The sequence below is a fragment of the Carassius carassius genome, chromosome 25 (genome assembly GCF_963082965.1).
Source record: "Carassius carassius chromosome 25, fCarCar2.1, whole genome shotgun sequence".
In the NCBI taxonomy this organism is placed as follows: Eukaryota; Metazoa; Chordata; class Actinopteri; order Cypriniformes; family Cyprinidae; genus Carassius; species Carassius carassius.
Genome location: NC_081779.1, coordinates 30,573,052 through 30,598,946, shown reverse-complemented (window position 1 = coordinate 30,598,946; position 25,895 = coordinate 30,573,052). Strand labels below are relative to the sequence as shown.

Here is a 25,895-nt window from a genome sequence, read left to right as displayed (position 1 = left end):
TAAAATTATTCCCAAACCCAAATTCCTTTAAAACTGCAAATAAAAAGCCATGTTCAACTCTGTCAAAAGCCTTTTCAAAATCCATACTAATAACATAAGCACTTTTGCCCTTTTCTTTTATATACCCTACTATATCTCTAATGCTGCTAGTAACATCTGCTATATCTCTCGCCTTTACTCCGTACGCTTGGTTTGTTTCTATTATATTTGGGATGACATTTTTTAATCTGTTTGCTAAGACCTTGGCTAAAATTTTAAAATCAGTGTTTAGCATTGTAATGGGTCTAAAATTTTTCAGCTCAGTTTTGTCTCCTTTTTTCTTGTATATTATTTTCATTAATCCTAGCCCCATTCTTGGGCTTACTCTTTCATTTTTAAAAACTTCTTCAAAAATTTCATTTAAAATCACGCTTACTTTGTCTTTAAAAACTTTGTAAAACTCACTTCCAATACCATCTACTCCGGGGCTTTTCCTCACTCTTAATTGATTTATGGCATGTATGATCTCTTCAGTTTCTATTTCCCTTTCACATATTCTTTTATCCTCTTCACCAACTTTCCTTGTTATCTGTTGCAACAAAATATTCCTTTTTTCCTCATCTCCCCCCTCCGACTTAAAAAGTTCTTCATAAAATGATTTCACTTCTTTTAAAATCCCCTCTGTATCTGAGACCACCTGTCCATTCCTACTTTTAAGTTCTTTAATTGTTTCCGCTCTCCCCCTGCTTTTCTCAAGATTAAAAAAGAATCTGTTACATTTTTCCCCTTCCACCGTATATTTTGCTTTGCTTCTCAACATTGCCCCCTTGCATTTCCCCTCTTCTATTTTTCTCAACGTATTCTCTATTTCAATTACTTTTTGCACATCTACTTCATTTTTATTTAACTCCTCTTTTAGAGTTCTCCTTATTTCTCTCTCCTTGGTTCTTTTAACATTTTGTAATAAATTACAGTACTTCATAGAATATTTTTTAATATCATACTTAACATTTTCCCACCATTGCGTTTTGTCTTCCATATACATCTGGTCTTTTTTCCTCCCATCTAATATCATTTCGATTTCTTTTTTAAAACTTTCATTCTTTAAAACCTCAGTGTTTAAAATCCACACCCCAGGTCCCTTTGTTTGTCTTTTAAAATCCATCGTCATTAAAACCATTTTGTGATCGCTTAAGGTCGTTTCTTTGTGAAATATTCCATCAATGAAACATTCAAGATTTCTGGTACTTAAAAAATAGTCTATTCTGGTTTGGCACATAAAATTCCCCACCAACTGTCTTCTTGAAAATTCCTTCTTTTTTCCATTTCTTTCCCGCCACACATCAATCATATTTTTCTCTTCCATCAATGACCTTAGTTCTTTTCTACCCCCATCCGATTTAAAAACCATCCCATTTGCCATATCCATTTTACTAAAAACAGTGTTAAAATCCCCTGCAATCACCACCTTCCCCCATTTTCCAATTACATCAGCTAAAACATTAAAGTATAATTTCTTTTCTTTTTCTCCATTGGGAGCGTGCACGTTCACTAAAACAAATTTGTCTTCTTCCATTTCCATTTCTACCACCATACATTTTCCTTTTTTATCATTATATATAAGTTTTGTCTTTATACCTCTGTCTTTTCTTATTAAAACCGCCACTCCTCCTCCCATTTTTTCCTCTTCATTATTAACAAGTAATTCCCCTTCCCATCTTTTTCTAATATCCTCCATAACATTCTCTTTCCAGTTTGTCTCTTGCAATAAAATCACATCTTCATTTTGACACAATTCCTTCACCTTTTCAAATTTATAAACATTCATTAGTCCTCTAGCATTAAAAGTCACAATTTTCAGCACCATAAAATAAAATAAAAGCCATAAAATCCCCATATTGTCAGTTCATTCCCTCTCCTTCCTTTACCATTTCCCCACTGTCCTGTTTTTCCTCACATCCTTGTTTTAATACTTTTCTTTTGGCTTTCTCTAAATTTGGTGTTACCTTAGTTTGTCTTCTTCTTTTATTGATTCCTGTAGTGCCGGCATCGTCGATGCATTCACTGTCTTTGTCCATTCTCCCATCCTCGCTGACCCACTCCTGCTCCTCTGACTTTTCCAGTTCAATCTGTAAAGTATGAGTTATTTCCATCAGTGACCCCGTTTCCTCACTGCACTGTGTTAATCCAGTCCTTTCACTCTCCTCTTCAACGTCTGTGCTTGCGGTATCCTCTCTTTGTGTTCCTTCCGTGTTCTCGTGTAGCTCCTCTTCACCGTCTCCCTCATGTATCTGCCCGCACCCCTGCTCTTCCTCCTGATGTGGTTCTCCGAACCAGCACTCGCACTTATTTAGCACGAGCCTGCAGTCCGGGCACCTCACCGCATTACAGTCCCTCGCGAAATGTCCCCTTTCCGAGCACTTAAAGCATTTGAAGTCCGGACAGTCCTTCATCATGTGTTCAGGGCTCATACATAAACTACAGGTTCTCACCTGCTGGCTATGTATCACCCTGAAATACTGAGGTCCCTCTTCCGTCTCCATTCTCGTACTGTAGGGCAGAGAAGCCACCTCTTTTGGAAACCGTACTCTCAGGAATCTCGTTCCATCCTCAATGCGGGTGCCCGGGTAGAATCTCCTTTTGATCTGTGAGATAGGAGTCACCCCCCATCCCTCCAGCTTCTTTAAAATATCATCATCCTCCAGGTAAGCAGGCAGATGCATGAAAGATACAGCAAAATCCTTATTGTTCAACTTTTTAATTTCACAAGTCTTTCCTTTAATCATCAATCCTTCTTCCAGTTTCTCAATATCTTCTTCCTTTTCCAATGTAATTTCATATTGTTTCATCATTTTTGGTCTTACCGCTAGTATGCTAGTCACTTCAATCTTGTCTTTCAACGCTTCTATGATGTCCTCTGCTCTCCCATCTTGTACCTCCGTCAAATCAATCACTACCGTTGCTTCCTTTGCATAAATCCGTTTGAGTCTCCTTTCTGGGTAATCCTTTTCTCGTTGTCTTTTATCCAGTCCATTTTCAGTTAGCTGCCTTGTTTGTTTTGCCAAATCCATGTCTGTAGCTGTTAATCCGTCCATTTAACAAAAAAAAACACAAAACTAAAATGATCCCTCCCAAACAGCAAAGCTGTTGGGAGGACAAATAACAAAAATAACACAAAAACTTGAAACAAAATACTTATCTTGAAAAAAAACAACAACGCAAAAAACAACACAAAAGTTTGGGTGAGCCTTTCTCACCTCCCTATAGCCAACACACTTCCTGTTCCTCACTAGCTCTCTAGCGCCCTCAGGTTGGTATGGCCGTAAGCGAAGGTTGCTGCAAAGAGAGGGCTATTTAAAGATCAGCCATTCTAATGGCCAGTACATTATATAAGTAGGAAAGAAAACCCAAAAGCTTAAAGCACCAGGTATTCCCAGGCGGTCTCTCATCCAAGTACTAACCAGACCTAAACCTGCTAAGATTCAGAGATCGGGCATTGACTCTTTTTTTTTTTGCAAGATTATTATATACTTACTGAAAAATTTCCAAAAAGCTTAAAGAACCTTGCTATTCCAAGGCGGTCTCCCATCCAAGTACTAACCAGGCCCAAACCTGCTAATATTCAGAGATTGGGCATTGACTCTTTTTTTTTTTTTGCAAGATTATTATATACTTAGTGAAAAATTTCCAAAAAGCTTAAAGCACCTTGCTATTCCAAGGCGGTCTCCCATCCAAGTACTAACCAGGCCCAAACCTGCTAATATTCAGAGATCGGGCAATGACACTATTTTTTTTTTTTGGCAAGATTATTATATAATTACTGAACAATTTCCAAAAAGCTTAAAGCACCTGGTATTCCCAGGCGGTCTCTCATCCAAGTACTAACCAGACCTAAACCTGCTAATATTCAGAGATTGGGTATTGACTCTTTTTTTGCAAGATTATTATATACTTAGTGAAAAATTTCCAAAAAGCTTAAAGCACCTTGCTATTCCAAGGCGGTCTCCCATCCAAGTACTAACCAGGCCCAAACCTGCTAATATTCAGAGATCGGGCAATGACACTATTTTTTTTTTTTTGGCAAGATTATTATATAATTACTGAAAAATTTCCAAAAAGCTTAAAGCAGCTGGTATTCCCAGGCGGTCTCTCATCCAAGTACAAACCAGACCTAAACTTGCTAAGATTCAGAGATCGGGCATTGACTCTTTTTTTTTTTTTTTTGCAAAATTATTAAATACTTAGTGAAAAATTTCAAAAAAGTTTACAGCACCTGGTACTCCCAGGCGGTCTCCCATCCAAGTACTAACCAAACCTGCTTAGCTTCCGAGATCAGACGAGATCGGGCATAGCCAGGTTGGTATGGCCGTAAGCGAAGGTTGCTGCAAAGAGAGGGCTATTTAAAGATCAGCCATTCTAATGGCCAGTACATTATATAAGTAGGAAAGAAAACCCAAAAGCTTAAAGCACCAGGTATTCCCAGGCGGTCTCTCATCCAAGTACTAACCAGACCTAAACCTGCTAAGATTCAGAGATTGGGCATTGACTCTTTTTTTTGCAAGATTATTATATACTTAGTGAAAAATTTCCAAAAAGCTTAAAGCACCTTGCTATTCCAAGGCGGTCTCCCATCCAAGTACTAACCAGGCCCAAACCTGCTAATATTCAGAGATTGGGCATTGACTCTTTTTTTTTTTTTTGCAAGATTATTATATACTTAGTGAAAAATTTCCAAAAAGCTTAAAGCACCTTGCTCTTCCAAGGTGGTCTCCCATCCAAGTACTAACCAGGCCCAAACCTGCTAATATTCAGGGATCGGGCAATGACACTATTTTTTTTTTTTTGGCAAGATTATTATATAATTACTGAAAAATTTCCAAAAAGCTTAAAGCACCTGGTATTCCCAGGCGGTCTCTCATCCAAGTACTAACCAGACCTAAACCTGCTAAGATTCAGAGATCGGGCATTGACTCTATTTTTTTTATTTTTTTGCAAGATTATTATATACTTAGTGAAAAACTTCCAAAAAGCTTAAAGCACCTTGCTATTCCAAGGCGGTCTCCCATCCAAGTACTAACCAGGCCCAAAACCTGCTTAGCTTCCGAGATCAGACGAGATCAGGCATAGCCTTTTTTTTTTTTTTTTTTTTTTTTTTTTTTTTTATTAAGAAATTTCAATCAATAAAATACAATAGATTAAACGCAATCAACAGAAAATACAGAACATTGTCTTTACACATCCCTACATTACACATCTTTCCTTTACATAGATAATTTAAAAATCTCCTTCACTTCCTGGCAGCTTCCACATTAAATCATTTAAAACACAATAAACTTTTGGGGTAAAAACATCATAAAAAGAGTCTAACATATTTACACCTTTAAAGTACACATACAGTCTTTCAGTATATAATTCTGTTTTTCTTTTAAACATCCTCCAAACATCCAACACAATTTTTTCCTTTTTAGCCACAGTTCTTCTGTCCCATATTGCACTTTTCATTAGCATTACACACAGATTAATGAAACTTTTGTTTTGAAACTTTTTTTCCCAACCAAACATCACAACTCTGTTCCATTCCATTACATTTTCATCCCACTCCTCAGTCACATCTTTAATTAAACATTTACATTTCCTTAAAAAGTCCTCTAGCTCTCTACAATGTAAAAACATATGTAAAATCCCCTCTTCCTCTTCCTGGCACACTTTACACAGAGCATTTTCTTCCATTCCTATTTTATTTAAAATAACATCAGTAAAAACCACTTTATGCCTTATAAAATACTCCAAACATTCCAATTTTGTTTCCACACATTTCCCCGTCATGTTTCTCCATATACACTCTTTTTTTAAATCTTTGAATTTCTGCACCCAGTAACCATTTGCAATCGGCTCTTTAAAAACATCATCTCTAAAAGCACAATAAATCATTTTCACAGTACATTCCTTAAAATCATACAGTTTTCCCCCTAATTTCACATGAATACATTTCTCTTTTGGCTCTCCTTCCATACTTTCTATTCTTTTTATCCACTCTTTAGGTATTGCATTTTTAATGATTTCATATTTATTTTTTATTACTTGTTCACTGTAATCCTCTTTTGCCTCCTCCATTGCATCTACAATAAATTGTGTTGGTAAAAACCCTTCTTTAAATTCATACAAAACATCTCTCACTCTTGTTATCCCCACTTCCATCCATTTCTTTAAAAAAATTCCTTTGTCTTGTTTTAAAATGTTTTGGTTTAAAAACAGAGGTTGATTTAAAATGTTTTCTCTCCCATGTGGATCATACTCAAGTCTATCTAAAAATGTTCCCCAGGCACTAAACATTTCCCTATAAAACTCTGGTAAGCACTCTGTCATCCAATTCTTTGTTTTCATCCATAAAATCCCATCCCCCATGTTAAAATCCCCACATTTGTTTAAAAAATATTCCATTGTCTTTTTCCATGCAGTTTTGTGACCATCATCTAGATATTTTTTTACTATTTTAATTCTTAAGCTATTTTTTCTCTGTTCAACATCAATTAATCCCATCCCTCCTTTCCCTATTTCTCCTATTAATGAACTATATGCAATTCTTGACGGTTTACTATTCCATAAAAAATCTAAAAAACATTTATTCAACCTTGTCTCCACCCACATTGGCATAGCAGTCACATATAAAACATACCACAACTTTGACACCATTAACACATTTAAAATTAAAACCTTCCCTTTTAAACTTAATGTCCTCAATTTCCAAAAATTTAACCTTCTTTCAATACCTCCTACTATTTCTTCCCACATATTTTCTTTAACATTCCTTTCTTCTTTTCCCATTAGAACACCTAAAATCCTTATTTCTTTTGTTTCTTTAAAATGAAAATACTCTGTTAAAACAGTCACTCCTCCAAATCTCATATATATAGTTTTTTCTTCATTTATCTTACCTCCTGATCCCCTACAAAACATCTGTACTACTTCCATTACTTTATTAACACTCTCTATATCTTTAACTATTATTGTCGTATCATCTGCATATTGAAATATTTTTTCATTTCCCCCACTTCCTTCAATGTTTATCCCTCTTATGTCTTCGTCTATTTTAATAGCTAATCCCAATGGTTCTGCAACTAAAGAATATAAAAGCGCTGATAATGGACATCCTTGTCTTATTGATCTAGTAATTTTAAAACATTCAGTTAAAAAACCATTACACTGTATTCTTGTTATTGCTCCCCTATATAAAATTGTAATCCACTTGATAAAATTTTCCCCAAACCCGTACCTTCTTAAAATTCCAAATAAATATTCATGCTCCACTCTATCAAAAGCCTTTTCGAAATCCAAACTAATAACATATCCTTTTTTGTTTTTTTCTTTCATATATCTTATTCTATCTATTATACTTAAAGTTGTGTCCGCTATATCTTTCCCTTTAACTCCATACACTTGATTTGTTTCAATTATGGTTGGCATTACCTCTTTCAATCTGTTGGCTAAAACTTTTGTTAAAATTTTCAGATCTGTATTCAACATTGTAATTGGTCTATAATTTTTTAAGTCTACTTTATCTCCTTTTCTTTTATATATCAACTTTAATAATCCCATCCCCATTCTCTGATTCATTTCTTCTTTTTTAAAGATCTCTTCATATACTTCTTTTAAAATACTGGTTAAAAAATCTTTAAAAACAATATAAAATTCACTCCCCAAACCATCTATACCTGGACTTTTATTTTTGTTTAATTCACTTATTGCTCTTTTTATCTCTTCTTCTCTTATCTCTTCATCACACTCTTTTTTGTCTACTTCTCCTACTGTTGTTTTTATTTGCTTAAGTAACTCCAATTTCTCTTCTTCCTTCAACCCCTCAGTACTAAACAGGTTCTCATAATATGCTTTTACTTCTTTTAATATTTCCTCATTTGTTTCCACCACTACACCATTTTTTCCTCTTATTTCTTTAATCATTCCAGCTTTCCCTCGTATTTTTTCTAGATCAAAGAAATATTTTGTACATTTTTCTCCCTCCACAGTATATTTAGCTTTACTTCTTAGTCTTGCTCCTTCATATTTTTTCTCTTCCATTTCTTTCAATTTTCCCTCCAATTCTTTTATTTTTTGTATATCTTTCCCATTCTCATTTAATTCCTTTTCCAATTTTTCTCTTATTTCTCTCTCCTTCTTCCTCTTACATATCTGTATTAATTTGCAATACTTTATTGTGAATTTTTTAACTAAATATTTAACATTTTCCCACCATATCCTTTTATCTTCACTGTACATTTCATTCTCCTTTTCTTTTTCAATAATTTCTTTAATACTTAAAACATACTCCTCATTCTTCAAAACCTCTACATTTAACACCCATACACCCGGCCCTCTTTTCACTGAACTCCAGTCTACTTGCAAAAAAATTGGTTTATGGTCACTTAAGCTTGATTCTTCATATTTAATGTTACCGATATATCCTTCAATGTTCCTTGTACACAAAATAAAATCAATCCTTGTCTTACACATAAAATTCCCTACTAATTGCCTCCTTGAATATTCTTTCTTTTTTTCATTTCTTTCTCTCCATACATCAATCATATTATTTTCTTCCATTAATAGTTTCAGTTCTTTTCTTCCTTTATCATTTTTAAAAACCATTCCCTCACCCATTTCTAATTTACTGAAAACGGTATTAAAATCACCCATCATAATAACTTCTTTATGCTTTTTAAAAAAATCTCTTAATACATTAAAATATTCCTTCTTTTCATTCTCTACAGTCGGTGCATGAATATTAACTACAATAACTTTTTTCTCCTCATACTCCATTTCAACCGCAATACATTTCCCATCTACGTCATTATATATTGTTTTACATGATACCCCACAGTTTTCTTTTATTAAAATCGCAACTCCTCTTCCAAGCCTCCCATCACCATTGTTATATAAAATCTCTCCGCTCCACCTTTCCCTTATTTCAGTCATGTACTCTTCCCTCCAGTTAGTTTCTTGTAATAAAATCACATCCTCTCCTTTACACATTTCTTTCACCTTTTCAAATTTACCCATGTCCATCAATCCCCTTGCATTAAAAGTAACACAACTTAAAACCATTAAAATAAATAAAAATAAATACATAAAAACCATTATTTTCCATCTTCTCCCTCCAGCCCTCTTAACACTTCATATCTGTTTACACTTTTTACTCGGCCCCTTGTCATTAACTTTTTTCTTGCATTTTCCACATTTGGTTTTACCTTTAATGTTCTTCTTCTATTTTGTCCTCTCTCCCCTCTGTCTTTTCCCCTGTTGTCCATCCTTGTTTCTTCTTCACTGTCCATTTCTTTGTTTTGATCATACATTCCCTGTTCATCCCTCTCCACATTATCCAAAAGATTTTTAAAACTGTCAGATATTTCCATTTCTGTCCATTGGGTATTCTGTTCTGCTGTTTGTTCCTCATCCATATCATTCTTTTTTCCTTCTTCTTCTTCCTCTTGGTTTCCTGTTCCTCCTTCTGTTTCCTTTTGTGATAATCCTTCATCCCCTTGTCCTTCATCAATATCTCCTTCCTCTTCAGTGTTTCCTTTATGCACCTGTCCGTCCACCCGATGCTCCAGACCTCCTTCCTCTCCCTCCATCCAACACTCACACTTGTTTAAAATCTTTTGACACTCCGGGCATCTGACCGCATTGCAATCCCTTGCGAAATGTCCCCTTTCCTCGCACTTGTGACACTTAAATTCAGGGCATTCTTTGAGCAGATGATCCGGGCTCATGCACAGCTTACAGGTCTTCACCTGGTGGCTGTGCATCACCCTAAAGTACTGCGGCCCTTCTGCTGTTTCCAGCTTTGTGCTGTAGGGCAATGATGCCACCTCCTTGGGGAATCTCACTTTTAAAAACCTTGTTCCATCCTCTATTTCAGTGCCCGGGTAGCATCTTCTTTTTAATTTTGAAATGGGATTAACTCCCCATCCCTCCAATTTTCTAAAAATGTCTTTATCATCAAGGTAGACGGGCAGGTGCATGAAGGAAACAACATAATCTCTATTTTGCAGTTTCTTTATCTCACAGTTAACTCCTTTAATTAACAATCCCTCAGTCAGTTCATCACATGTTTCTTCTTTCTCCATTGTCAGTTCATATTCCTTTCCTTGTCTTGGTCTTAGTGCTAACATTTTACCATATCCACATTTTTCCGTCACCGCTTTAATAATATCCACAGCTCTCACCTCATTTACGTTCTCGACATTCACAATCACAGTTGCCTCCTTTAAGTATTTCCTTTCACCAATTTTATCTCTTGCATCTTGTTTTTTACCGTGTCCTGCTCGTTGTCGATACTCCACTCCAGGGTCATTTGCCATGCGTGTCTCTCCAGCCAGTCCAGGGTCATTTGCCATACGTGTCTCTCCAAGCAGTCCAGTGTCGTTTGCCATACGTGTCTCTCCAGCCAGTCCAGTTTCGTTTGCCATACGTGTCTCTCCAGCCATTCCAGTGTCGTTTGCCATGCGTGTCTCTCCAGCCAGTCCAGTGTCGTTTGCCAATAATCCGTCCATTGTACAAAAATCAAACAAAAAATTAACCACCCTCCAGCCAGCAAGATGCTGCTGTTAGGTGGTTTAAAACTGAAAAAACACAAAAAATAAACTAAAGTCCAAAAACAACTCACAAAACAAACACTGACAGAAAAATAAAAATGGAGGAGAGCCTTCCTCTCCCAACTGCAGCCAACACTTCCTGTAGCTCTCTAGCGCCCTCAGGTTGGTATGGCCGTAAGCGAAGGTTGCTGCAAAGAGAGGGCTATTTAAAGATCAGTCATTCTAATGGCCAGTACATTATATAAGTAGGAAAGAAAACCCAAAAGCTTAAAGCACCTGGTATTCCCAGGCGGTCTCTCATCCAAGTACTAACCAGACCTAAACCTGCTAAGATTCAGAGATCGGGCATTGACTCTTTTTTTTTTTTTTTTTTGCAAGATTATTATATACTTAGTGAAAAATTTCCAAAAAGCTTAAAGCACCTTGCTATTCCAAGGCGGTCTCCCATCCAAGTACTAACCAGGCCCAAACCTGCTAATATTCAGAGATTGGGGCATTGACTCTTTTTTTCTGCAAGATTATTATATACTATTATATTCAGAGATTGGGCATTGACTCTTTTTTTGCAAGATTATTATATACTTACTGAAAAATTTCCAAAAAGCTTAAAGCACCTTGCTATTCCAAGGCGGTCTCCCATCCAAGTACTAACCAGGCCCAAACCAGCTAATATTCAGAGATCGGGCAATGATACTATTTTTTTTTTTGGCAAGATTATTATATAATTACTGAAAAATTTCCAAAAAGCTTAAAGCACCTGGTATTCCCAGGCGGTCTCTCATCCAAGTACTAACCAGACCTAAACCTGCTAAGATTCAGAGATCGAGCATTGACTTTTTTTTTTTTTTTTTGCAAGATTATTATATAATTACTGAAAAATTTCCAAAAAGCTTAAAGGACCTGGTACTCCCAGGCAGTCTCCCATCCAAGTACTAAGCAGACCCAAACCTGCTTAGCTTCCGAGATCAGACGAGATCAGGCATAGCCAGGTTGGTATGGCCGTAAGAGAAGGTTGCTGCAAAGAGAGGGCTATTTAAAGATCAGCCATTCTAATGGCCAGTATATCATATAAGTAGGAAAGAAAACCCAAAAGCTTAAAGCACCTGGTATTCCCAGGCGGTCTCTCATCTAAGTACTAACCAGACCTAAACCTGCTAAGATTCAGAGATCGGGCATTGAGTCTTTTTTTTTTTTTTGCAAGATTATTATATACTTAGTGAAAAATTTCCAAAAAGCTTAAAGCACCTTGCTATTCAAAGGCGGTCTCCCATCCAAGTACTAACCAGGCCCAAACCTGCTAATATTCAGAGATCGGGCAATGACACTATTTTTTTTTTTTTGGCAAGATTATTATATAATTACTGAAAAATTTCAAAAAAATTTAAGGCACCTGGTATTCCCAAGCGGTCTCTCATCCAAGTACTAACCAGACCTAAACCTGCTAAGATTCAGAGATCGGGCATTGACTCTTTTTTTTTTTTTTTTGCAAGATTATTATATACTTAGTGAAAAATTTCCAAAAAGCTTAAAGCACCTTGCTATTCCAAGGCGGTCTCCCATCCAAGTACTAACCAGGCCCAAACCTGCTAATATTCAGAGATTGGGGCATTGACTCTTTTTTTTTTGCAAGATTATTATATACTATTATATTCAGAGATTGGGCATTGACTCTTTTTTTGCAAGATTATTATATACTATTATATTCAGAGATCGGGCATTGACTCTTTTTTTTTTTTTTTTTTTTTTTGCAAGATTATTATATACTTAGTGAAAAATTTCCAAAAAGCTTACAGCACCTGGTACTCCCAGGCAGTCTCCTATCCAAGTACTAACCAGGCCCAAGCCTGCTTAGCTTCCGAGATCAGACGAGATCAGGTATAGCCAGGTTGGTATGGCCATAAGCGAAGGTTGCTGCAAAGAGAGGGCTATTTAAAGATCAGCCATTCTAATCGCCAGTACATTGTGTAAGTAGGGAAGAAAACCCAAAAGCTTACAGCACCTAGTATTCCCAGGCGGTCTCCCATCCAAGTACTAACCAGGCCCAAGCCTGCTTAGCTTCCGAGATCAGACGAGATCAGGCATAGCCAGGTTGGTATGGCCATAAGCGAAGGTTGCTGCAAAGAGAGGGCTATTTAAAGATCAGCCATTCTAATCGCCAGTACATTGTGTAAGTAGGGAAGAAAACCCAAAAGCTTACAGCACCTAGTATTCCCAGGCGGTCTCCCATCCAAGTACTAACCAGGCCCAAACCTGCTTTGCTTCCGAGATCAGACAAGATCGGGCATAGCCAGGTTGGTATGGCCGTAAGCGAAGGTTGCTGCAAAGAGAGGGCTATTTAAAGATCAGTCATTCTAATGGCCAGTACATTATAGAAGTAGGAAAGAAAACCCAAAAGCTTAAAGCACCTGGTATTCCCAGGCGGTCTCTCATCTAAGTACTAACCAGACCTAAACCTGCTAAGATTCAGAGATCGGGCATTGACAATTTTTTTTTTTTTTTTTGCAAGATTATTATATACTTAGTGAAAAATTTCCAAAAAGCTTAAAGCACCTGGTATTCCCAGGCGGTCTCTTATCCAAGTACTAACCAGACCTAAACCTGCTAAGATTCAGAAATCGGGCATTGACTCTTTTTTTTTTTTTTTTTTTGCAAGATTATTATATACTTACTGAAATATTTCCAAAAAGCTTAAAGCACCTTGCTATTCCAAGGCGGTCTCCCATCCAAGTACTAACCAGGCCCAAACCTGCTAATATTCAGAGATTGGGGCATTGACTCTTTTTTTTTGCAAGATTATTATATACTATCATATTCAGAGATTGGGCATTGTCTCTTTTTTTGCAAGATTATTATATACTTAGTGAAAAATTTCCAAAAAGCTTAAAGCACCTTGCTATTCCAAGGCGGTCTCCCATCCAAGTACTAACCAGGCCCAAACCTGCTAATATTCAGAGATCGGGTAATGACACTATTTTTTTCTTTGGCAAGATTATTATATAATTACTGAAAAATTTCCAAAAAGTTTAAAGCACCTGGTATTCCCAGGCGGTCTCTCATCCAAGCACTAACCAGACCTAAACCTGCTAAGATTCAGAGATCGGGCATTGACTCTTTTTTTTTTTTGCAAGATTATTATATACTTAGTGAAAAATTTCCAAAAAAGCTTACAGCACCTGGTACTCCCAGGCGGTCTCCCATCCAAGTACTAACCAGACCTAAACCTGCTAAGATTCAGAGATCGGGCAATGACACTATTTTTTTTTTTTGGCAAGATTATTATATAATTACTGAAAAATTTCCAAAAAGCTTAAAGCACCTGGTATTCCCAGGCGGTCTCTCATCCAAGTACTAACCAGACCTAAACCTGCTAAGATTCAGAGATCGGGCATTGACTCTTTTTTTTTTTTTTTTGCAAGATTATTATATACTTTTTATTTCCAAAAAGCTTACAGCACCTGGTACTCCCAGGCGGTCTCCCATCCAAGTACTAACCAGGCCCAAGCCTGCTTAGCTTCCCAGATCAGACGAGATCAGGCAAAGCCAGGTTGGTATGGCCGTAAGCGAAGGTTGCTGCAAAGACAGGGCTATTTAAAGATCAGCCATTCTAATCGCCAGTACATTGTATAAGTAGGGAAGAAAACCCAAAAGCTTACAGCACCTAGTATTCCCAGGCGGTCTCCCATCCAAGTACTAACCAGGCCCAAACCTGCTTAGCTTCCAAGATCAGACGAGATCGGGCATAGCCAGGTTGGTATGGCCATAAGCGAAGGTTGCTGCAAAGAGAGGGCTATTTAAAGATCAGCCATTCTAATCGCCAGTACATTGTGTAAGTAGGGAAGAAAACCCAAAAGCTTACAGCACCTAGTATTCCCAGGCGGTCTCCCATCCAAGTACTAACCAGGCCCAAACCTGCTTAGCTTCCAAGATCAGACGAGATCGGGCATAGCCTTTTTTTTATTTTTTTTTTTATTTTTTTTTTATTAAAGAAATTTCAAATAAAGTACAATAGATTAAACACAAGCAATAGAAAATACAGCATTTCTTCTATACACATCTCTACATTACACATCTTTCCTTTACATAGATAATTTAAAAATGTCCTTCACTTCCTGGCAGCTTCCACATTGAATCATTTAAAACACAATAAACTTTTGGGGTAAAAACATCATAAAAATAATCCAACATATTTACACCTTTAAAATACACATACAGCCTTTCAATATATAATTCGGTTTTCCTTTTAAACACAGTCCAAACATCCAACACAATGATTTCCTTTTTAGCCACAGTTCTTCTCTCCCATATTGCACTTTTCATTAGCATTACACACAGATTAATAAAATTTTTGTTTTGACACGTTTTTTCCCAACCAAACATCACCACTCTGTTCCATTCCATTACATTTTCATCCCAGTCTTCAGTCACATCTTTAATTAAACATTTACATTTTCTTAAAAACTCCTCCAGTTCTCTACAATATAAAAACATATGTAAAATCCCCTCTTCCTTTTCCTGGCACACTTTACACAGAGCATTTTCTTCCCTTCCTATTTTATTTAAAATAATTTCAGTAAAAACCACTTTATGCCTTATAAAATACTCCAAACATCCCAATTTAGTTTCCACACACTTCCCTGTCATGTTTCTCCATATATACTCTTTTTTTAAATCTTTGAATTTCTGCATCCAGTATCCATTTGCAATAGGCTCTTTAAAAACACCATCTCTAAAAGAACAATAAATCATTTTCAGAGTACATTCCTTAAAATCATACAGTTTTTCCCCTAATTTCACGTAAATACATTTCTCTTTTGGCTCTTCTTCCATACATTCTATTCTTTTAATCCACTCTTTGGGTATTGCGCTTTTAATGATTTCATATTTATTTTTTATGTCTTGTTCACTGTAATCCTCTTTTGCCTCCTCCATTGCATCTATAATAAATTGTGTCGGTAAAAAACCTTCTTTAAATTCATACAATACATCTCTCACTCTTGTTATCCCCACTTCCATCCATTTCTTTAAAAAAATCCCTTTGTCTTGTTTTAAAATGTTTTGGTTTAAGAACAGAGGTTGATTTAAAATGTGTTCTCTCCCATGTGGATCAAACTCAACTTTATCTAAAAATTTTCCCCAAGCACTTAAAATTTCTCTATAAAACTCTGGTAAATTTTCTGTCATCCAATTCTTCGTTTTCATCCATAAAATTCCATCCCCCATGTTAAGATCCCCACATTTGTTTAAAAAATATTTCATCGTCTTTTTCCACTCTGGTTTGTCCTCATCTTGTAGGTATTTCTTCACTACTTTCACTCTCAAACTATTTTTCCTCTGTTCCACATCTATTAAACCTAAACCCCCCTTCTCTACCGCCCCTAAAATCGTATTAAAAGCTATTCTTGCTGGCTTCCCCTCCCATAAAAAGTCAAGAAAACATTTCTTCAACCTCTTTTCTGTCCACATTGGCATATGCGACACATATAAAACATTCCATAGCTTAGACACCATTAAAACATTCAATACTAAAACCTTCCCTTTTAAGTTTAAAGTTCTTAATTTCCAAAAATTTAACCTTCTCTCTATTCCTGTTACTAGTTCCACCCACATTTCATCTCTTACTTTCATCTCATTTTTACCCATTAAAATTCCTAAAATCCTAATTTCTTCCACTTCCTTAAAATTAAAACTATCCTTTAAAACCATTGCTTTACCAAATCTCATATATACCGTCTTTTCTTCATTTACTTTACTCCCAGATCCTTTACAATATTCCTCTACAACATTCATAACTTCTTTGATGCTCTCCTTTCCTTTTACTATTATCGTTGTGTCATCAGCATATTGAAAAACCTTTCCCTCAGCATTATTTTCCTCAATTTCAATTCCAATTATTCCTTCTTTTTGTTTTATGGCCAATCCTAACGGTTCCGATACAAGTGAATATAATAATGCCGAAAGCGGACAACCCTGTCTTATCGATCTTGTGATTTTAAAACATTCTGTTAAAAACCCATTACACTTTATTCTCGTTAAAGCGCCCTTATATAAAATCTCAATATATTTGATAAAATCTCCCCCAAAACCAAATTTCTTTAAAACATCAAATAAATACTCGTGTTCAACCCGATCAAATGCTTTTTCAAAATCTAGACTAATTATGTAACCATCTTCATTTAGTTCTTTCATATACCATATTGTGTCTCTTATACTCATTGTTATATCCGCTATATCCCTTCCTTTTACTCCGTATGCTTGGTTTGTTTCGATTATACTTGGCATTACTTCCTTTAACCTGTTTGCTAAAACCTTTGATAAAATCTTAAAATCTGTGTTAAGCATTGTGATCGGCCTATAGTTTTTTAAATCTACCTTTTCTCCTTTCCTTTTATATATCAGTTTTGTTATCCCCATCCCCATTCTTTCATTAACTTCTTCTTTTTCAAAAATCTCACTAAAAACTTCCTTTAAAATCTTGGTTAAAATCTCTTTAAAACATATATAAAATTCACTTCCCAAACCATCTATTCCTGGACTTTTCTGTTTATTCAGCTGCTGTATTGCTCTTTCAATCTCTTCTTCACCAATTTTTTGATCGCATTCTTTTTTATCTTCCTTACTCACTTTTACTTTTATTCGATTCAACAATTCAATTTTTTCGTTTTCTTCTACACCCCTGGCACTAAAAAGATCTTCATAAAAATTCTTTATTTCTTCTAAAATCTTTTCATTCCCCTCTACAACTTCCCCATTTTTCCCTCTTACCTGTTTTATTGTTTCAGCTTTCCCTCTCTTTTTTTCCAAATCAAAAAAAAACTTTGTGCACTTTTCTCCCTCCACAGTATATTTAGCTTTGCTCCTTAACCTCGCCCCCTCATATTCTTTTTCCTCTATTTCCTTCAGTTTTTCATCCATTTCCTTTATCTTTTGTATATCTTTATTTTCTTTATTCAATTCCGCTTCCAAACATTCCTTTATTTTTTTTTCGTTGTATCTTTTGCATTTGCGTATTATGCTACAATACTTAATTGAGAATTTTTTTATTAAAAACTTTACATTCTCCCACCAAATTCTCTTATCTTCTTCATACATTTCATTTTCCTTTTCTTTTTCTATAATTTCTTTAACCTTTAATACATAGTCTTCATTTTCTAACATTTTTGTATTTAAAACCCATATTCCTGGCCCTCTTTGCACTTTATTCCAATCCAATTTAAAAAATAAGAACTTGTGATCGCTAAAACTTGTTTCTTCATACTTAATATTTTCTATAAAATTCTCCACATTTCTTGTACATAAAATAAAATCAATTCTTGTTTCACACACAAACTGCCCCACTATTTGCCTTCTTGAAAACTCTTTTTTCTTTTCATTTCTTTCTCTCCACACATCTATCATATTATTTTCTGCCATTAAAGCTTTTAATTCTTTTCTCCCTTTGTCAGTTTTAAAAACCATTCCATCTGCCATGTCTTGTTTACTAAAAACCGTATTAAAATCCCCCATCATTATTATTTCTTTATACTTCTTTACAAAACTACTTAAAACATAAAAAAACTCTTTCTTTTCCTTCTCCTCCGTTGGTGCATGTACATTTACTAAAATCAATTCCCTTCCTTCATGTTTTGTCTCTACAACCATACATTTACCCATCGTATCTTTGTATAAAATTTGACTTGCTTTAAAAACATCATCCTTCATTAAAAAAGCCACACCTCTCCCAAACCTCCCATCTCCATTATTGTACAAAATCCCTCCTCCCCATCTCTTTTTATATTCATTCATTACATTTCCTCTCCAGTTTGTTTCCTGTAGTACAATAATGTCTTCTCTTTTACATTTTTCTTTTATATTTTCAAATTTCTTTAAGTTCAAAAGTCCTCTTGCATTAAAAGTCACAACACTTAAAACCATTAAAAAGAAAAATAATAAATATCTAAAACCCATCATTCTCAGTCTTTCTCCTCCAATTCCTTTAACACCTCAAACCTATTTAAACATTTCACTTTTTTTCTTGAACTTTCTATATTTGGCTTTACCTTTAGCGATCTTCTTCGTATTTTTCCCCTCTCCGCCTTTTCCTTCTCATCCTCCTCCATACTAATTTCTCCTTCGTTATCAGTTTCTTTGTCTTGTTCTTTTCCTTTTTGTCCATGAATTGAAGATATGTCCATCGGTGTAATTTGTGTGTCCTCTTCTCTTATTTGTTCATTGTTATTTTCTTTTTCTTTTTCTCCTTCTCCTTCCTGTCTGTTGTTTGTTCCTTCCTCTGTTTCCTTTGGTTGTAATTTGTCTTCTTCATGTCTTTCATCACAATGTCCTTCATCATTGTTTTCTTCATGCACCTGTCTGTCCACCTGTTCTTTCCTTCCACCTACCACCCCCTCCATCCAGCATTCACATTTATTTAAAATTTCTTGGCAATCCGGACACCTGACAGCATTGCAGTCTCGTGCAAAATGTCCCCTTTCCAAACATTTATGGCACTTGAATTCTGGGCACTCTTTCAGTAGATGTTCTGGGCTCATGCACAGCCTACAAGTCTTCACCTGGTGGCTGTGCATCACCCTAAAGTACTGGGGGCCTTCAGCTGTTTCAATCTTAGTGCTGTAAGGGAGTGATGCCACTTCTTTGGGGAACCTCACCTTTACAAACCTTGTGCCGTCTTCGATGTCAGTGTCCGGATAGCACCTTCTTTTGATTTTAGATATGGGGGAAACCCCCCATCCTTCCAATTTGTTTACAATTTCCTTATCCTCCAGGTAGACAGGCAGGTGCATGAAGGAAACAACGTAATCTTTATTTTGCAGTTTTTTTACTTCACAGTCCACTCCCTTTATTGTCAATCCATTGATTAAAATGTCACACATTTCTTCCTGTTCCAATGTCAGTTCATATTCTTTGCCTTGTCTGGGTCTTACAGCCAACACCTTTCCACTTCCAATTTTTTCTGAGATTGCTTTAATTATATCCTCTCCTCTCACACCAATCACATTCTCTGTACTCACGATCACTGTTGCCTCCTTTAAATATTTTCTTTCACCAAATCTTTTCCTTGCTTCTTGATCTTTTACATTTCCAGCTCTTTGTCGCTTCTCCAGTCCAGTGTCATTTGCCGTGCGTGTTCCTCCAGCCAGTCCATTGTCGTTTGCCATACTTGTTCCTCCAGCCATTCTAGTGTCGTTTACCATGCGTGTTCCTCCAGCCAGTCCAGTGTTGTTTGCCATGCTTGTTCCTCCAGCCAGTCCAGTGTCGATTGCCATGCGTGTTCCTCCAGCCAGTCCAGTGTCGCTTGCCGTGCGTGTTCCTCCTGCCAGTCCATTGTCATTTGCCATTCGAGTCTCTCCAGCCAGTTCCGAGTCGTTACCATACAATCCGTCCATTTTTGAGAAAAAAAAGATCAACCATCCTCCAGACAGCGATATGCTGCTGTTAGGTGGCTTTCAAAAAAGAAAAAATGCCAAAGAAACAATCACAGATTCACAAAACAAACAAAACAACCACAAATAGAAAAACACAAAATGGAGGAGAGCCTTCCTCTCCCAACTGCAGCCAACACTTCCTGTAGCTCTCTAGCGCCCTCAGGTTGGTATGGCCGTAAGCGAAGGTTACTGCAAACAGAGGGCTATTTAAAGATCAGCCATTCTAATGGCCAGTACATTATATAAGTAGGAAAGAAAACCCAAAAGCTTAAAGCACCTGGTATTCCCAGGCGGTCTCTCATCTAAGTACTAACCAGACCTAAACCTGCTAAGATTCAGAGATCGGGCATTGACTCTTTTTTTTTTTTTTTTGCAAGATTATTATATACTTAGTGAAAAATTTCCAAAAAGCTTACAGCACCTGGTACTCCCAGGCGGTCTCCCATCCAAATACTAACCAGGCCCAAGCCTGCTTAGCTTCCCAGATCAGACGAGATCAGGCAAAGCCAGGTTGGTATGGCCATAAGCGAAGGTTGCTGCAAAGAGAGGGCTATTTAAAGATCAGCCATTCTAATCGCCAGTACATTGTATAAGTAGGGAAGAAAACCTAAAAGCTTACAGCACCTAGTATTCCCAGGCGGTCTCCCATCCAAGTACTAACCAGGCCCAAACCTGCTTAGCTTCCGAGATCAGACGAGATCGGGCATAGCCAGGTTGGTATGGCCGTAAGCGAAGGTTGCTGCAAAGAGAGGGCTATTTAAAGATCAGTCATTCTAATGGCCAGTACATTATATAAGTAGGAAAGAAAACCCAAAAGCTTAAAGCACCAGGTATTCCCAGGCGGTTTCTCATCCAAGTACTAACCAGACCTAAACCTGCTAAGATTCAGAGATCGGGCATTGACTCTTTTTTTTTTTGCAAGATTATTATATACTTACTGAAAAATTTCCAAAAAGCTTAAAGAACCTTGCTATTCCAAGGCGGTCTCCCATCCAAGTACTAACCAGGCCCAAACCTGCTAATATTCAGAGATTGGGCATTGACTCTTTTTTTTTTTTGCAAGATTATTATATACTTAGTGAAAAATTTCCAAAAAGCTTAAAGCACCTTGCTATTCCAAGGTGGTCTCCCATCCAAGTACTAACCAGGCCCAAACCTGCTAATATTCAGAGATCGGGCAATGACACTATTTTTTTTTTTTTGGCAAGATTATTATATAATTACTGAAAAATTTCCAAAAAGCTTAAAGCACCTGGTATTCCCAGGCGATCTCTCATCCAAGTACTAACCAGACCTAAACCTGCTAAGATTCAGAGATCGGGCATTGACTCTTTTTTTTTTTTTTTGCAAGATTATTATATACTTAGTGAAAAATTTCCAAAAAGCTTAAAGCACCTTGCTATTCCAAGGCGTTCTCCCATCCAAGTACTAACCAGGCCCAAACCTGCTAATATTCAGAGATCGGGCATTGACTCTATTTTTTTTATTTTTTTGCAAAATTATTAAATACTTAGTGAAAAATTTCCAAAAAGTTTACAGCACCTGGTACTCCCAGGCGGTCTCCCATCCAAGTACTAACCAGGCCCAAACCTGCTTAGCTTCCGAGATCAGACGAGATCGGGCATAGCCAGGTTGGTATGGCCGTAAGCGAAGGTTGCTGCAAAGAGAGGGCTATTTAAAGATCAGCCATTCTAATGGCCAGTACATTATATAAGTAGGAAAGAAAACCCAAAAGCTTAAAGAACCAGGTATTCCCAGGCGGTCTCTCATCCAAGTACTAACCAGACCTAAACCTGCTAAGATTCAGAGATCGGGCATTGACTCTTTTTTTTTTTTGCAAGATTATTATATACTTACTGAAAAATTTCCAAAAAGCTTAAAGAACCTTGCTATTCCAAGGCGGTCTCCCATCCAAGTACTAACCAGGCCCAAACCTGCTAATATTCAGAGATTGGGCATTGACTCTTTTTTTTGCAAGATTATTATATACTTAGTGAAAAATTTCCAAAAAGCTTAAAGCACCTTGCTATTCCAAGGCGGTCTCCCATCCAAGTACTAACCAGGCCCATACCTGCTAATATTCAGAGATCGGGCAATGACACTATTTATTTTTTTTTTGCAAGATTATTATATAATTACTGAAAAATTTCCAAAAAGCTTAAAGCACCTGGTATTCCCAGGCGGTCTCTCATCCAAGTACTAACCAGACCTAAACCTGCTAAGATTCAGAGATCGGGCATTGACTCTATTTTTTTTTATTTTTTTGCAAAATTATTAAATACTTAGTGAAAAATTTCCAAAAAGCTTACAGCACCTGATACTCCCAGGCGGTCTCCCATCCAAGTACTAACCAGGCCCAAACCTGCTTAGCTTCCGAGATCAGACGAGATCGGGCATAGCCAGGTTGGTATGGCCGTAAGCGAAGGTTGCTGCAAAGAGAGGGCTATTTAAAGATCAGCCATTCTAATGGCCAGTACATTATATAAGTAGGAAAGAAAACCCAAAAGCTTAAAGCACCAGGTATTCCCAGGCGGTCTCTCATCCAAGTACTAACCAGACCTAAACCTGCTAAGATTCAGAGATCGGGCAATGACACTATTTTTTTTTTTGCAAGATTATTATATACTTACTGAAAAATTTCCAAAAAGCTTAAAGCACCTTGCTATTCCAAGGCGGTCTCCCATCGAAGTACTAACCAGGCCCAAACCTGCTAATATTCAGAGATCAGGCAATGACACTATTTTTTTTTTTTTGCAAGATTATTATATAATTACTGAAAAAGTTCCAAAAAGCTTCAAAGCACCTGGTATTCCCAGGCGGTCTCTCATCCAAGTACTAACCAGACCTAAACCTGCTAAGATTCAGAGATCGGGCATTGACCCTTTTTTTTTTTTGCAAGATTATTATATACTTAGTGAAAAATTTCCAAAAAGCTTAAAGCACCTTGCTATTCCAAGGCGGTCTCCCATCCAAGTACTGACCAGGCCCAAACCTGCTAATATTCAGAGATCGGGCAATGACACTATTTATTTTTTTTTGGCAAGATTATTATATAATTACTGAAAAATATCCAAAAAGCTTAAAGCACCTGGTATTCCCAGGCGGTCTCTCATCCAAGTACTAACCAGACCTAAACCTGCTAAGATTCAGAGATCGCGCATTGACTCTTTTTTTTTTTTTTGCAAGATTATTATATACTTAGTGAAAAATTTCCAAAAAGCTTAAAGCACCTTGCTATTCCAAGGCGGTCTCCCATCCAAGTACTAACCAGGCCCAAACCTGCTAATATTCAGAGATTGGGCATTGACTCTTTTTTTTTTTTTTTGCAAGATTATTATATACTTAGTGAAAAATTTCCAAAAAGCTTAAAGCACCTTGCTATTCCAAGGTGGTCTCTCATCCAAGTACTAACCAGACCTAAACCTGCTAAGATTCAGAGATCGGGCATTGACTTTTTTTTTTTTTTTTTTTGCAAGATTATTATATACTTAGTGAAAAATTTCCAAAAAGCTTAAAGCACCTTGCTATTCCAAGGCGGTCTCCCATCCAAGTACTAAGCAGGCCCAAACCTGCTAATATTCAGAGATTGGGCATTGACTCTATTTTTTTTTTTTGGCAAGATTATTATATAATTACTGAAAAATTTCCAAAAAGCTTAAAGCACCTGGTATTCCCAGGCGGTCTCTCATCCAAGTACTAACCAGACCTAAGCCTGCTAAGATTCAGAGATCGGGCATTGACTTTTTTTTTTTTTTTTTTGCAAGATTATTATATACTTAGTGAAAAATTTCCAAAAAGCTTACAGCACCTGGTACTCCCAGACGGTCTCCCATCAGAATCAGAAATCAGAATCAGAATCAGAATCAGAATCAGAATGAGAATCAGAAAGAGCTTTATTGTCAAGTATGCTTGCGCATACAAGGAATTTGTTTTAGTGACATAAGCTTCCAGTACACAGAGACAACAACACACAGACAAAAAAAAAATAAATAAAAAAATAAAAATTTAAATAAAAAAAAATAAAAAAAAATAAAAAATAAAAAATAAAAAAAAACAATTACAGGAGAATTACAAATTGGCAAATAAATAAGTGTATAAACAATTGTGCTATAAATGATAATGGAATAGGATTGAGTGAGATGCAGGAATGTTCTAGGATGGAGGGGTAACAAATAAATATAAGGATATTGCACATTTTTGCATAAGCATAAGTTTAAGTGGGAAACATTTAACTGTTCATGAGGTAGATTGCCTGGGGGAAGAAACTATTCTTGTGTCTTGCTGTTCTTGTATATGCGGCTCTGAGGCGCCGGCCAGATGGCAAAAGTTCAAAGATGGGGTGACTTGGATGTGAGGGATCCAGAGTGATTTTCTGAGTCCTTTTCCTCACTCTGGATGTGTACAGTTCTTTGAGGGTGGGCAGGGGAGCACCAATAATCCTTTCAGCAGTCCGAACAGTTCTCTGTAGTCTTCTGATATCTGATTTGTAGCTGAACCAAACCAGACAGTAATTGAAGTACACAGGACTGACTCAATGACGGCTGAGTAGAACTGTTTCAGCAGCTCCTGTGGCAGGTTAAACTTCCTCAGCTGACAAAGTACAACCTTTGTTGGGCTTTTTTCACAATGGAGCCAATGTGATTGTCCCACTTCAGATCCTGAGAGATGGTGGTTCCCAGGAATCTGAATGACTCCACTGCAGCCACAGTGCTGTTCATGATGGTGAGTGGGGAAAGTGCCGGGGGGTTTCTCCTAAAGTCCACAGTCATCTCCACTGTTTTGAGCGTGTTCAGCTCCAGGTTGTTAAGACTGCACCAGACAGCCAGCTGCTCAACCTCCTGTCTGTAAGCAGACTCGTCACCGTCCTGGATGAGGCCGATGACTGTAGTGTCGTCTGCAAACTTCAGGAGCTTGACAGAGGGGTCTTTAGAGGTGCAGTCGTTGGTGTACAGGGAGAAGAGCAGAGGGGAGAGAACACATCCCTGAGGGGCACCAGTGTTGGTGGAGCAGCTGTTTGACATGAATTTCCCCAGTCTCACTAACTGTTGCCTATCTGTCAGAAAGCTGGTGATCCACTGACAGATAGAGCTAGGAACAGAGAGCTGGGTCAGTTTGGTCTGGAGGGTTGTTGGGATGATGGTGTTGAAAGCCGAACTAACGTCCACAAACATGATCCTCACATAAGTCCCTGTTTTGTCCAGATGTTGCAGGATGAAGTGCAATGCCATGTTGATTGCATCATCCACGGACCTGTTTGCTCGGTACGCAAACTGCAGGGGGTCCAGTAAGGGTCCAGTGATGTCCTTCAGATAAGCCAGAACCAGTTTTTCAAACGACTTCATGACGACAGACGTTAGAGCCACAGGTCTGTAGTCGTTAAGTCCTGTTATCTTGGGTTTCTTTGGAATGGGGATTATGGTGGAGCGTTTGAAGCAGGAAGGCACTTCACACAACTCCAGAGATCTGTTGAAGATCTGTGAAAAGATGGGGGCCAGCTGGTCAGCACAGATTTTCAGACAGGCTGGTGTAACGTAATCTGGGCCTGGTGCTTTTCTTCTTTTGTTTTTCTTGAAGACCTGGCGCACATCATCTTCACAGATTTGAAGAGCAGGAGGTATGGAGAGGGGGATTGCAGGTGTTAATGGTTGTGTAGGGAGATGGTCAGAGTGGGTGTTGGGGGTTTCAAATCTACAATAAAACTCATTCAGGTCGTTAGCAAGTCGTTGATTAGCCTCAGTGCAAGGGGATGGTGTCTTGTAGTTTGTGATGGCTCTCAGTCCTCTCCAAACTGAAGTAGAGTCGTTGGAAGTAAACTGGTCTTCCAACTTTTTAGCGTAGGTCTTTTTAGCCGCTCTAATCTCTTTGTTCAGTGTGTTCCTGGCCTGATTGTACTAACCAAGTACTAACCAGG

The 25,895-nt window shown here is 37.2% G+C and overlaps 1 long non-coding RNA gene, 7 other non-coding genes and 4 pseudogenes across 8 annotated transcripts in view; all 12 read right to left on the bottom strand.

Moving 5' to 3' along the window:
• Nucleotides 1-25,895, bottom strand: part of LOC132104553 (uncharacterized) — a 343,753-nt gene that overhangs the window by 2,642 nt on the left and 315,216 nt on the right. The gene's annotated exons all lie outside the window — the stretch shown is intronic.
• On the bottom strand, nucleotides 4,241-4,353 carry LOC132105327 (5S ribosomal RNA; annotated as a pseudogene).
• Nucleotides 11,454-11,572, bottom strand: LOC132105312 (5S ribosomal RNA; annotated as a pseudogene).
• LOC132105053 (5S ribosomal RNA) lies at nucleotides 12,350-12,468 on the bottom strand. The gene has a single exon (XR_009423765.1). It is a non-coding gene; the product is annotated as a 5S ribosomal RNA (ribosomal RNA).
• On the bottom strand, nucleotides 12,553-12,671 carry LOC132105112 (5S ribosomal RNA). The gene has a single exon (XR_009423821.1). It is a non-coding gene; the product is annotated as a 5S ribosomal RNA (ribosomal RNA).
• On the bottom strand, nucleotides 12,756-12,874 carry LOC132105058 (5S ribosomal RNA). Its single transcript, XR_009423770.1, has one exon. It is a non-coding gene; the product is annotated as a 5S ribosomal RNA (ribosomal RNA).
• On the bottom strand, nucleotides 14,009-14,127 carry LOC132105228 (5S ribosomal RNA; annotated as a pseudogene).
• LOC132105032 (5S ribosomal RNA) lies at nucleotides 14,212-14,330 on the bottom strand. Its single transcript, XR_009423746.1, has one exon. It is a non-coding gene; the product is annotated as a 5S ribosomal RNA (ribosomal RNA).
• LOC132105247 (5S ribosomal RNA) lies at nucleotides 20,394-20,512 on the bottom strand (annotated as a pseudogene).
• On the bottom strand, nucleotides 20,597-20,715 carry LOC132104939 (5S ribosomal RNA). Its single transcript, XR_009423656.1, has one exon. It is a non-coding gene; the product is annotated as a 5S ribosomal RNA (ribosomal RNA).
• Nucleotides 21,515-21,633, bottom strand: LOC132104953 (5S ribosomal RNA). Its single transcript, XR_009423670.1, has one exon. It is a non-coding gene; the product is annotated as a 5S ribosomal RNA (ribosomal RNA).
• On the bottom strand, nucleotides 22,287-22,405 carry LOC132104949 (5S ribosomal RNA). The gene has a single exon (XR_009423666.1). It is a non-coding gene; the product is annotated as a 5S ribosomal RNA (ribosomal RNA).